The sequence below is a fragment of the Euphorbia lathyris genome, chromosome 6, assembly GCF_963576675.1.
Source record: "Euphorbia lathyris chromosome 6, ddEupLath1.1, whole genome shotgun sequence".
NCBI classification, from domain to species: Eukaryota; Viridiplantae; Streptophyta; class Magnoliopsida; order Malpighiales; family Euphorbiaceae; genus Euphorbia; species Euphorbia lathyris.
The window spans coordinates 27,705,216-27,717,437 of NC_088915.1; the positions used below are offsets into that span (position 1 = coordinate 27,705,216).

The following is a 12,222-nucleotide window of genomic DNA, read 5'->3' on the forward strand; positions in this document are numbered from 1 at the left end:
CCGCGACCGCGGCTCCCCCAATTCTCGGTCGCGACACGCTCCTTTCAGCTCCTCCTTCCCTTCGTTCGAAGACCAAAATGATGCTCCTCCATTCTCGCCGAGAATTAAATATTCTCGGTAAGAGCAGAAAATCTGTAGAAGCCAAATTGCACACTTTCGTTTTCGACAAAACGCGTTCGTTCGGGTGGATAAAGATGTCCTTTCACAACGGATACGATCCTTCATAACAGACACGACACTTTAATCAAGACTCTTCAACATCTATAAATAAAGAGTTGATGAAGAGTTGAAGAGATGTAGAAGAAAGAGATTAGTATAGAATTTATGCAGAAATTCCGAGTCAAGTGATTCAGAATTTAGATTTCATTTCTGTTCAAAACAATATGATGTACACACATTGTTTATTCAATAATAACAAATACAGTAGCGTTTAGACATTGTTCAAATTTAGTTTACATTTTGGTAGTAGACAGACCCCGTCTCTATTACGAAGATTCAATGAGAAGATTGAGTAGAGGATCCGCCCTTGAGTCTGACAAACTCTAACGAAACCCAAGGAAAGGATTGACAACCCGTTCACTTGCAAGTCGTCGAATGTTTCCATGCTCCTTGTTCTCTGTAAACTTGTATCAATTTATATTTCATCTAATAAAGTCTGTTCTATTCGATAGATTTTTATGCAACACTTTGGTAAAGGATCCGAAGTGGATTGATGCTGGTGTTTTCATTAAAACGTAGTTTAATTCAAAATCTTTACAAGGAAACTTTGTTGAACACTTAGACAAATTATTATCTCGGTAGAGTTTTAATTTGGTTAAGGAAGCAATCTAAACCAGTTAGGAGCATTGTTGCGTTCAAAGCCTAAAAATTAGAGGTTCCGTCATTTATTTCATCTTTATAATTTATACAAAGTTTAAAGTTTTTTTCTTTGCTTAATGCAAACAAATACATTTGTTTACTTTTCTAAAGAGTACTAAGCGTTCCTGTCTTGCAAATTCATTCTTAAATCAGAATATTTTCTAACATTTTCATACTCTAATCTAATTCTCATTCTAGCAATTTCAAAACCAAAACCGATTTAACGATTTTCCTTACTATAAATCTTATAAGTAAATTTAACTCATTCAAAATAAGTTTTTGTTAAAAAACGTTCCCTGTGGGATCGATATCTTTAATTACTACAAGCGTATTCCGTGCACTTGCGGAAATCGCTCAACAAGTTTTTGGCGTCGTTGCCGGGGAACGCCAAAATTTTTGACAAAAATTTATATTTTTCGTATTTTATTTCGAATCTAGGTTTATTCATACTTATTCAAACTTTTATATTTTATTTATTTTTAGTTACTAATATATTTATTTTTCAAATTCTGTTTTGAAGGTAGTTCCGGTTCGTGCACAATTTCAAGTTCATGCGTAGTTCTCGAAGTTCGGGCACGCCACCAGAGCCTATTGACCCAGAAATTGAAAGGACTCTTAAGAAGAACAAAAGAGACAACAAAAACAACAACAACAACAACAAAAACAAAAACAAAAACAAAAACAAGACCCCAATAAAAACTAGAGTTACCGAGCCAGAAATTATGGCTACACTCATGGATTACGCTAGGCCAAGAGTGGCCGGGTAACAAACAGTATAGTTAGACCCCAAATTAATGCACACCATTTTGAAATTAAGCCAGCATTGCTTAATATGTTGCAAAATAACGTAACATTTTACGGGTTACCTAACGAAAATCCTAATACCCATTTGACAAATTTCTTAGAAATTTGTGACACTTTTAAAATTACTGATGTAACTGCAGAAGCAATCAAACTTCGCCTTTTTCCTTTTACTTTGAAGGATCGAGCCAAATAGTGGTTAACTTCTATGCCAGCCGCATCATTTGAGACTTGGGAGCAATTAGCCCAAGCATTTTTATCAAAAAAATTTCCTTTAGCAAAAACCGCAAGAGTCATTAAAGAGTTAACATCTTTTTCTCAAAATGATAATGAAACTCTTTATGAGGCTTGGAAACGTTTTAAAGAACTTCAACATTTATGCCCACACCACCAATTGCCCGCTGAACTTTTAATGCAAACATTTTATAATGGACTAAATCCTACAACTAGAGGTTCATTGGACGCTATGTCTGGAGGGTTATTCATGAAGAAAACATCTGCCCAAGCAAGAGAACTTCTGGAGGAAATGACAATTAACAGCAGTATGTGGCTCGTGGAACGTGGACACATACCAGTAGTGAAACCATCATCCTCAGCAACGTCATCAGTTAAAGGTATAGTGAATCTTGATCCAATTGCGATGTTGCAAGCCCAGTTTTATGCCTTATCACATAAAATTGATAGGTTTATGGCACCGTGTGATCCTAATGGTAAGCCAATCGAAACAGATGTGGATTACGAAGGTATGAGCGAAATTGAACAGGTAAATTTTGTCCAAGGGCAAAATCAAAACAATAACCCTTATTCCAATACATATAATCCTGGATGGAGAAATCATCCTAACTTTAACTGGAAAGATAATAATAATAATGCTAATGCTAATCAAAATCGTACCACCAATTATCAAAATCAATCGAGAGATACGATTAGCACTTTATCTTCTAAAATCGACAAATTTATTGATGCTATGAGCGGAAAAATAAGTAATCACGACGATGGTTTTAAACGGATCGAGAATAAATTCGATCAGCTTATTAAAAACCAATCATCTAGCATCCATAATTTGGAGGTTCAAATTGGACAACTCGCTAAATCAATTCCATCCCGCAAAGAGGGAAGTCTTCCAAGCCATACGGAAGAAAATCCGAAAGAGCATGTTAAGGCTATCACTTTTCGTTCAGGGAAAAATTACTTAGGTCCGGAAATGCCCGGAAATTCGACTTTACCTGGAACTGATTTACCAAAGTCCAAAGAAGATACATTAAATCAAAAAGATGCACCAATTGACTCTAGTACAAAAACTTTTGTACCCAAACCACCTTTTCCACACAAAGTCCGCAATAAGGACTATGACAAACAACTTTTAACATTTTTAGACAAACTTAAAAATTTGCATATTAATTTGACGTTTATGGATGCAATTACGCAAATTCCCAATTATGGTAAATTCCTCAAAGATTTAATTTTAAAGAAAATTAGCTGGGAAGGAATTTCATCCATTTCACTAACTGAAGATTGCAGTTCAATTGTATCAAGTAATTTGCCCACAAAACTCAAAGATCCCGGATGTTTTACCATTCCGTGTAAATTGGGAGATATTGAATTTCTCAGTTGTCTCTGTGATTTAGGAGCAAGCATTAACTTGATGCCATTATCTATTTTTAATAAGTTAGGCTTAGAAGAAGATATCAAACGTACCAATATGGTTTTGCAATTAGCGGATCAAACCACTAAAAGACCATACGGTATAATTGAGGATGTTTTAGTTAAAGTTGACAAATTTATTTTTCCTACCGATTTCGTTATTTTAGATTTTGCTTATGACGTTAATTGTCCGCTAATCTTTGGTAGACCGTTCATGAACACGGGACGTGCTCTAGTTGATGTGTCGAAAGGGAAAGTAGCGTTACGAATAGGAGATGATAAGATTGAGTTTGATATGAACCAGGCGATGAAATATCCTATGGAAGATTTCGCTTGTATGAAACTTGATTTGATTGAAGAATGTGCCAATGACATTGTTCAAAAAGAAGAAATAATAGAACCTATAATGAGTGAGGAACTAGAAGATAAGGACCCAGAACCTTTGATTCGAGAAGATGGACCGGTTCCGCCTTCGATTATAGTTCCACCTAAATTAGAACTTAAAGAATTACCAAGTCATTTGAGGTACGCTTTCTTAGGCGAAGACGATTCTCTACCTATAATTATCTCTAACAAGTTAACACAGGTTTAAGAAGAGAAATTGAAAGAAGTTGTTAGAAATAGGATAGGAAGTATGGGTTGGCAAATTTCAGACTTAAAAGGTATTAATCCGAGTATTGTAATGCATAGAATTCACTTAGAAGAAGATAAGCCACCTAAAGCGGATAGGCAAAAAAGCCTAAATCCGAATATGAAAGAAGTAGTAAAAAATGAGATTACTAAACTTCTGGACAATGGAATCATCTACCCTATTTCGGATAGTGAATGGGTTAGTCCAATCCATTGTGTACCTAAAAAGGGAGGCATAACAGTTGTAAGGAATGAAGAAGGCGAATTAATACCTACACGAACCACCACTGGTTGGAGAGTTTGTATAGATTATAGGAACCTTAATAAAGCAACTAGGAAAGATCATTTTCCTCTTCCTTTCATTGATCAAATGATCGAAAGGATAGCTGGTCATGCTTTCTACTGTTTTCTAGATGGTTACTCTGGATTCTTTCAAATATATATCTACCCGGATGACCAGGACAAAACGACCTTCACGTGTCCTTACGGAACGTTTGCATATAGGAGAATGCCATTTGGTCTATGTAACGCACCTGCAACATTTCAACGTTGTATGACTGCGCTTTTTAATGATTTCATTGAAGATATCATGGAAGTTTTTATGGATGATTTTTCAGTTTATGGAGATTCTTTTGATTCGTGCCTAAAAAACTTGGATAAAGTTTTGTCTAGGTGTGAAGAAACAAATTTGGTATTAAACTGGGAAAAATGTCATTTCATGGTTGACGAAGGAATTGTTTTAGGTCACAAAATATCTGAAAAAGGATTAGAAGTGGATAGAGCAAAAACTTCAGTAATAGAAAAATTACCCCCTCCAACTACTGTTAAGGGAGTAAGATCATTTTTAGGACATGCCGGTTTTTACAGAAGATTTATCAAGAATTTTTCTGTAATTTCCAAACCACTTACTGATCTACTCATGAAAGATTCAACCTTTGATTTTAATGAAGATTGCGTTAAAGCTTTCGAAACGTTGAAAACAGCTCGAGTCAGTGCACCTATTATTGCTAAACCCGATTGGGATTTACCCTTTGAAATTATGTGTGATGCAAGTGATTTAGCTATCGGATGTGTTTTAGGTCAAAGGAAGGATAAGAAACTTCATGTCATTTATTATGCAAGTCACACACTATCCGGTGCACAATTAAACTACACCACAACAGAGAAAGAAATGTTAGCTGTAGTTTTTGCATGTGATAAGTTTAGGTCATACTTGTTAGGTTCAAAAGTTATTATTTATACCGATCATGCAGCATTAAGATATTTATTTGCTAAAAAGGATGCAAAACCACATCTCATTAGATGGGTTTTATTGTTACAAGAATTTGATATAGAAATTAAAGACAAAAAGGGAGTAGAAAACCTTGTCGCCGATCATCTATCGAGACTTGAAGATGAAAATGGTCCTATAGGTGAAACTATCGGTATACGAGATGATTTCCCTGATGAACATCTCTACCAAATAAAAGATGTCATGTCACCATGATATGCGGATATTGCAAATTATCTTGCAGCCAACATTGTTCCGGAAGGATTAACTTTCCAACAAAAGAAGAAATTTTTCTTTGACATTAAACAGTATTTTTGGGAAGATCCTTTTTTGTTCAAGACTTGTGGTGACGGGATAATTAGGAGATGCGTTGGTGAAAATGAATATGAATCCATAATGTCGGAATGCCATTCTAGCTCTTATGGAGGACATAATGGAGTTAACAAGACAGTAGCTAGAATATTTGAATGTGGTTTCTTTTGGCATACGATGTTTAAAGACGTCCGTTCATTTATTACTCGTTGTGATAAGTGCCAAAGAACAGGAAATCTAGGAAGGAAAGATGAGATGCCCCTCATAACCATATTAGAAGTTGAAGTCTTTGATATGTGGGGAATAGATTTCATGGGACCTTTTCCCCCTTCTTTTGGTAAAACTTACATATTAGTTGCCGTTGATTATGTTTCAAAGTGGGTTGAAGCAATTGCAACCCCGATGAACGATTCTAAAGTAGTCATTAGTTTTCTTGACGATATATTTTGTCGATTTGGTTGTCCTAGAGTCATCGTTAGTGATGGCGGTACCCATTTTATAAACCGAAGTTTTGAAACGCTTATGAAAAAATATGGAGTACGCCACCGCGTGTCGACGCCATACCATCCTCAGTAAAATGGTCAGGCGGAGATATCAAATAGAGAACTCAAATGGATTCTAGAGAAAACAGTTTCATCTTCAAGAAAAGATTGGTCTTCTAAACTCAATAATGCGTTATGGGCTTACCGTACTGCATTTAAAACACCAATATGAATGACTCCATACCGCTTAGTGTATGGGAAGGCATGTCATCTGCCAGTCGAATTAGATCATAAAGCCTATTGGGCTATTAGGGAACTTAACTTTGATTTACGACAAGCAGGTAAGAAACGTTTGCTCGATTTAAATGAGTTAGATGAGTTACGCCATCTATCTTATGAAAATGCAAAGATTTATAAAGAAAAAGTTAAAAAATGGCATGATGCCAAAATTAAAGTCAAACACTTTAATGTTGGGAATAAAGTGCTGTTATTTAATTCACGACTTCGTTTATTTCCAGGAAAACTTAAGTCCAGATGGATAGGACCGTATTTAGTCGTCAAAACATTCGATTATGGTTCTTTAGAACTGGAAGGTCCTAACGGAGTTCGTTTCAAAGTTAATGGTAATCGATGTAAAATCTATTACGAAAATATTTCACAAATAGGAATTGAGTTCGTAACAAGATTATCTTACGTATAAATCATTTAGTTTTTTTAGTTTTTTTTTATTTTATTACACAGTTTATTTTGGTTTATTTCTTTTTATATTTTTGTTCATTTTTATTAATTTTTATTAAATTTTATTTTATTTTTTTCCAAATGCCTTTTTATGATTAGATGACTTAATGTTATGATTTAAATGCATAAAATATGTTTACTTCATGATTTTAGATTTGATTTTAGGAAATTAGACCGAAATTAAAGTTTCAGGCAATTCTCTGCCGAGAATTTGGAATTCTCAGCCGAGAATCCTCTTTTTCAGAGTTGTCCAAATAGGTTAGATTTTTTTCTGAACTTACCGAGAATAATTAATTCTCTACCATGAATCAGAGAATAGGTTACGACGCCTGATTTCCGCAAGGAAATCAGCGTGTCGCGACCGAGAATTTGGAATTCTCGGTCGCGACACGCGTTATTCCTGCACTATCAGGCCTGATTCATCTTCAACCTGTAGACAAACCCTTTCATAAACGAAAACTTACGTTTCTTCAATTCCGAAGGGTGTAATTTTATACCTTTTCGCATCAAAACAACACCTCATTTCGTCCTAAAATCTTATAAATTCGTCCATAAGGATCTTGGTTCTGTTACAGATCTTTTCATCTTTGTCCGATCAAATTTCTGATTTTCTTCAAACACCATTTTTTCACTAAGTAACAGAAACCTTGTTTCTTTAGTTCCACACCATGCCTACTAAACACAAAACCTCAAAGCAACATGCTGCTTCAAGCAACAAACGTCCAGACTTATCCAAACGATATGGGGCGCCTTTTCCTATCTTCAATCACGATGAAGGTAGGCGTTACTGGAGGCTCCGTTACAAATTCTTCACTGGAATGTTGTATATGGATGACTTTCTTAACGCTCAACTTGGAATTAGCGATGACATGAGCCGCTATTTGGAACGCTTAGGGTGGACAAAATTCGCCAAAATGCGATTTCCTATAATAGGCGACTGGATACTCGAATTCTTTTGTACCGTTCGTTTCGTCAATAAACGACGGGTACGTCTCAGTTTTCGTCGAGATGGCGAAATCTTCACTTTCGGCTATCCCGAGTTGCATGCTTGGTTTGGTTTTCCCCCGAGGGATACAATCAAACGTCATCCTGGAAAAGACATGACATCCACTGATATTTGGAGAATGCTCACTGGATTCTGGCGATTCAATTCTAAACTCGCCTACAATCAGTCTTTTCACTCCAGTTCCATGCTGTATTTGCACAAATTTTTGTATCACAGTCTGTTTGGTCGCACATTCAGTTGTGTGGTCCGTGACACTGATTTGTATGTCCTTGGGGATGTGTTCCAAGGCAATACAGTGGATTCTTCCAAAATTCTGATGGAAGGTCTTGTTGCTGCATCTCGATCCACGGATAAAAAGATTGGATTCGGGAATATTATTTGTGGGATAATTCTCGGTACCAAGGGTACTATCGATATTCCTTGGAGCGAGGATGAGAGTTTTCCGACTCTCGATTATGAGTTTCTCGAGTATGAAGGACTTGTGAAACGTGTATTTCGAGCAGGCCCTCATTTTCTTTCTGCACCGGAACGTCAGGCTTTCGTGCAGTTGCAAATTGATCGCTATAGGGCTAGAAGAATCCCACTTGATAGGGATGAATATATAGAGTAGTTTAGGTTTTTCAAATTTGTTTTGTACATATTTTTCTGATTTTTGTTGTAATTGAATTGTTTATTTTGTACATATGTGTTTTGTTAATAAATTAACTTTTCTATTCATCTTAGTTCATTTGTTTTCTGATAGTTGAACTTATTGGTAAATTAACGATAATTAAATGTTTAGATTAATCTATTATGATTTATTATTCAAACGCGTAATCCAATTTCACAAACTTAATTCATTGAGTTTAATACATTAGGTTTTTCCAATTCATTCAATTGATTAAATTCATGTATTTAATATATATTCATATGAACTTAATATGCACTTAATATGATTCTTTTAACTTGTATGCATAATTGAGCATTTAAGTTTCATTAATTCTTCATATACTATTTATTTCCCTTTTAATTCAATTTATTAAGGTTAAACCTTTGGTTTTCCTTGCAATTAATGTCATTTATTTTAGTTTTTAAGTACATGGACAGTTTTTATTAAGTTCAGGACCCAATTCATCAACAAAATTGAACAAACCAAGTCAAAAGGCACCAAAATAGCCATTTTTGACCAATTCTCTATCGAGAATTAATAATTCTCGGTATGGGCAGCAAAAACGGACCGAATTCAGAGCAAAATGTTCTCTGAAATTCGCGTGCCGCGACCGCGGCTATGCCATTCTCGGTCGCGACACGCGATCTGCAGGCCCTTTTGATTCCGATTTTTGACCTATTTTAAGCCTATTCCTATTTCTATTCTACCTCTACATCTACCTATTACCCCCTATATAAACCTACCTCTTACACAAACCTCACATCACCTCTCTTTTTACCCAATCCCTTACTCCAAACTCTTCCCCATAAAACAACTTTTACTCTTCCCAATTTATTCATTACCATTTCTATACTCTTTTGAATTCAAACACCTACCATTACAACTCCCAAACTCATCTTCAAGCTTTGCTCTTTCTCTCAATTCATTTTTTCTTCTTCTTCTTCTCAAACCCTAAACACCATTAACATGCCTAGAACTAAGCGTGTTGGTCATAAGCCCACTGTAACGGAAGCTAATCGCCTTCGGGTTCAATGCGGCGCTTATTTCGACATCGCTTCGGAGGAGGAAGCCGCTCGTTTCAAACATTTTTTACAAGCCGATCGCCAATTTGTGGACATGCACTTCCTAGACTTCCATTCGGTAAGAGCATTGAATTTCTCCACTAGAATTGATGCTTTTATTGAGGCTTTGGGTTGACAAGAATTCGTTAATATGCGTTTTCCCGTATTAATGAATATGTGGTGGAGTTTTTGGTCACTTTGACCATGAATAAGAAGAAAACTTCAATCTCTTTTAGGAATGATGGTACCACTTACACCATTGATTATGAAACAATGGGAAACATGTTTGGTTTCCCTACTTCTGATTTTTATGATAAGCCTAAGGATTTTGATAATGATGCTATTTGGCAAACTCTTTCGGACCAAGACTATTTTAATTCGAAAAACACCTCAAGCAAGTTGATTAAGGACAATTGTGTGTTCTTCTTTCATAAATTTTTGAGTTTCTCCTTGTTTGGTCGTGTTGAGAGTTCGAAGATTCAAGTTCGGGATTTGTTTGTTTTGGATAGTTTGTTTAAAGGCTTGAGGGTTGATAGCATTGGTATTCTGTTTGATAATTTGTTCCGTGCCTCGAGGGCTACTACAATTCAAATCCCTCTTTGTAATTTTATCACCGCTATTGTGTTGGGAGCACGGGGTGAATTAGCCGATTTTGACATGTCCACTTACCATGGGTATATTCCACTTTTGGACATCTCGGCTCTTGAGCGGGCTCATTTATTGCTTCTGCAAGGTCCCCCCGTCTTTATTTCGTATGCTTCCCGTATTGCCCATCTTCGTGGTACTATGGGTGGAGGCGCGTCAAGTTCTCAATTTGTAGGTACCGAAGGCGGAGGCGAGGCGGAAGGCGAGTAGGATGCACCACCGGCTCAACCACAACCCCAAGCACCTCAAGATGACGATCCGGTTGATCTTAGGCGGCTTTTGAACCAAATCAATTCCAACAATCGCCAAATGAACTTAAGAATTGATGATTTGGTGGAAAATAACATGGTGCTGAATGACAACCTCAACCTTTTGAGGCGTGAGCATAGGTCTACTCGGTCTCGGATGCTTTCATTTTTCCGACGCCGAAATATGGAGACTTCACCTACACCTCCGGATTCCCCGCCTAATGCTTAGGTTGTCTCCTTTATTTTTGTTATTTTGTTAAAGTTTGGTACAATATTTTCTTATGTTTGGTACAATTTTAATTTTAATGTTGGATGCTTTTCTTTTGTTTAATTCTATTTTTATTATCATATGCTTTATTTCCTGTTTATTTTTCATGTTTTATCAATTTTTGCACCAATGAGGACATGATCCAATTTAAGTGTGGGAGAAGATATACATATATCATTTACACATACACGAATAAATGCAACGAATAATTTTTATGCAAATGCAACACTAATATATTGCAACACATAACACATTTTTTTACACTACTTAACATTTTTCATATATTTATAAATTAATCATAAGTTAATATGATTATTTGTTTAGGTTATCATTATCGTTAGAAAAAAATATTTCTATACGGGTAATATTTTTTAAATTTTTCACAAATCTCGATTGAATGTATTTTAGTTAAATGAATTCTTTATTTTCGATCTCTATTTTTATCATGCAATTCATGATACAATAAATCTTATTTTTAATTTTCAATTAGGTTTATAGACATTAAATTGAACTAAAAATTTTTAGCTCGATTTGATTTCGTCTTACATTAACACCAATTGAAGTTTTTAAGGAAACTTTAGCCATAATACATGTTGAATTTTAAAGTCAATATAGGATGAATGTGCTATCTTTCTTTTTCCCAAGTTACAATTTCAATTTTATATTTCATATTAATTAATCAATTAGTTGAATTCTTAACTTTTGGCCACGATTGAGACCAACCTTATCACAATCGAGGTATGAAAGGGAAGAAAATTAAGTACCGTTTACTTTTGGCCACGATTGCGACCACCCTTATCACAATCGAGGTATGGAAGGAACGTTAAAAGCAACAAAAAAATAAGCGTGTTTAAGTTTAAAGTAACGATTGCGTCCACCCATGGCATGGTCGGTACCTCTTAAGCAAACACTAAGCAATAACATACGTATAAGTTACGATCAAGACCACCCTTATCTCGGACGTAACTAAGCAAATAAATTAATCCTAAGTACTTATTTAAATATACAATATATCTCATATATTAGTTTAGGTTTGGGAAAGGAAATTTTGTGCTTTGAAATGCCTTGAGACGAAAGACTCAATAACATGCGTGCTTATATCGTCCCGAATACTTCAAATTCAAAATTGGAAATACAAGACGAATGATATATCGTATATTATACTAAGTTAGTTTGATATTTTGCGTATAAATTTGCCATGCGAAGTAAGTCTTTTCGGCTTAACTAATTCAAAAGGTAATACAGAGATATATGTTTTATTTTCATAAAAGAGATTAATTAAAGAATAAATTCAGTGAAATTTTGCTCGGGACTAGCAAAAGATTAAGTGTGGAGATTTGTTAAGCCCAAAATATACCTAAAATATCATCAATAATTACATCAATATTGCTATGAATTTGTGCTGTTTATATCTGTTTAGAATACTTTTACTCCCGAATATGTTTTCTTTCATGCAAGGTACATAAATATTTGGTAACATCCAAATAGGAGTGAAAAAGGATCAAAAACAGAAGAAAAACCCTACAAAAGGAGTCGAAGACGATGAAAATTAATAACGCCAAATCGAGGACGAGAACGAAAGTCGAAGAAGCGAAAAAGTTCCGTGCCGC

At 35.3% G+C, this 12,222-nt stretch overlaps 1 non-coding gene across 1 annotated transcript; it reads right to left on the minus strand.

Moving 5' to 3' along the window:
• Positions 1-1,948: 1,948 nt before the first annotated feature.
• On the minus strand, positions 1,949-2,055 carry LOC136234334 (small nucleolar RNA R71). Its single transcript, XR_010691222.1, has one exon. It is a non-coding gene; the product is annotated as a small nucleolar RNA R71 (small nucleolar RNA).
• Between the last annotated feature and the right edge of the window lie 10,167 nt (positions 2,056-12,222).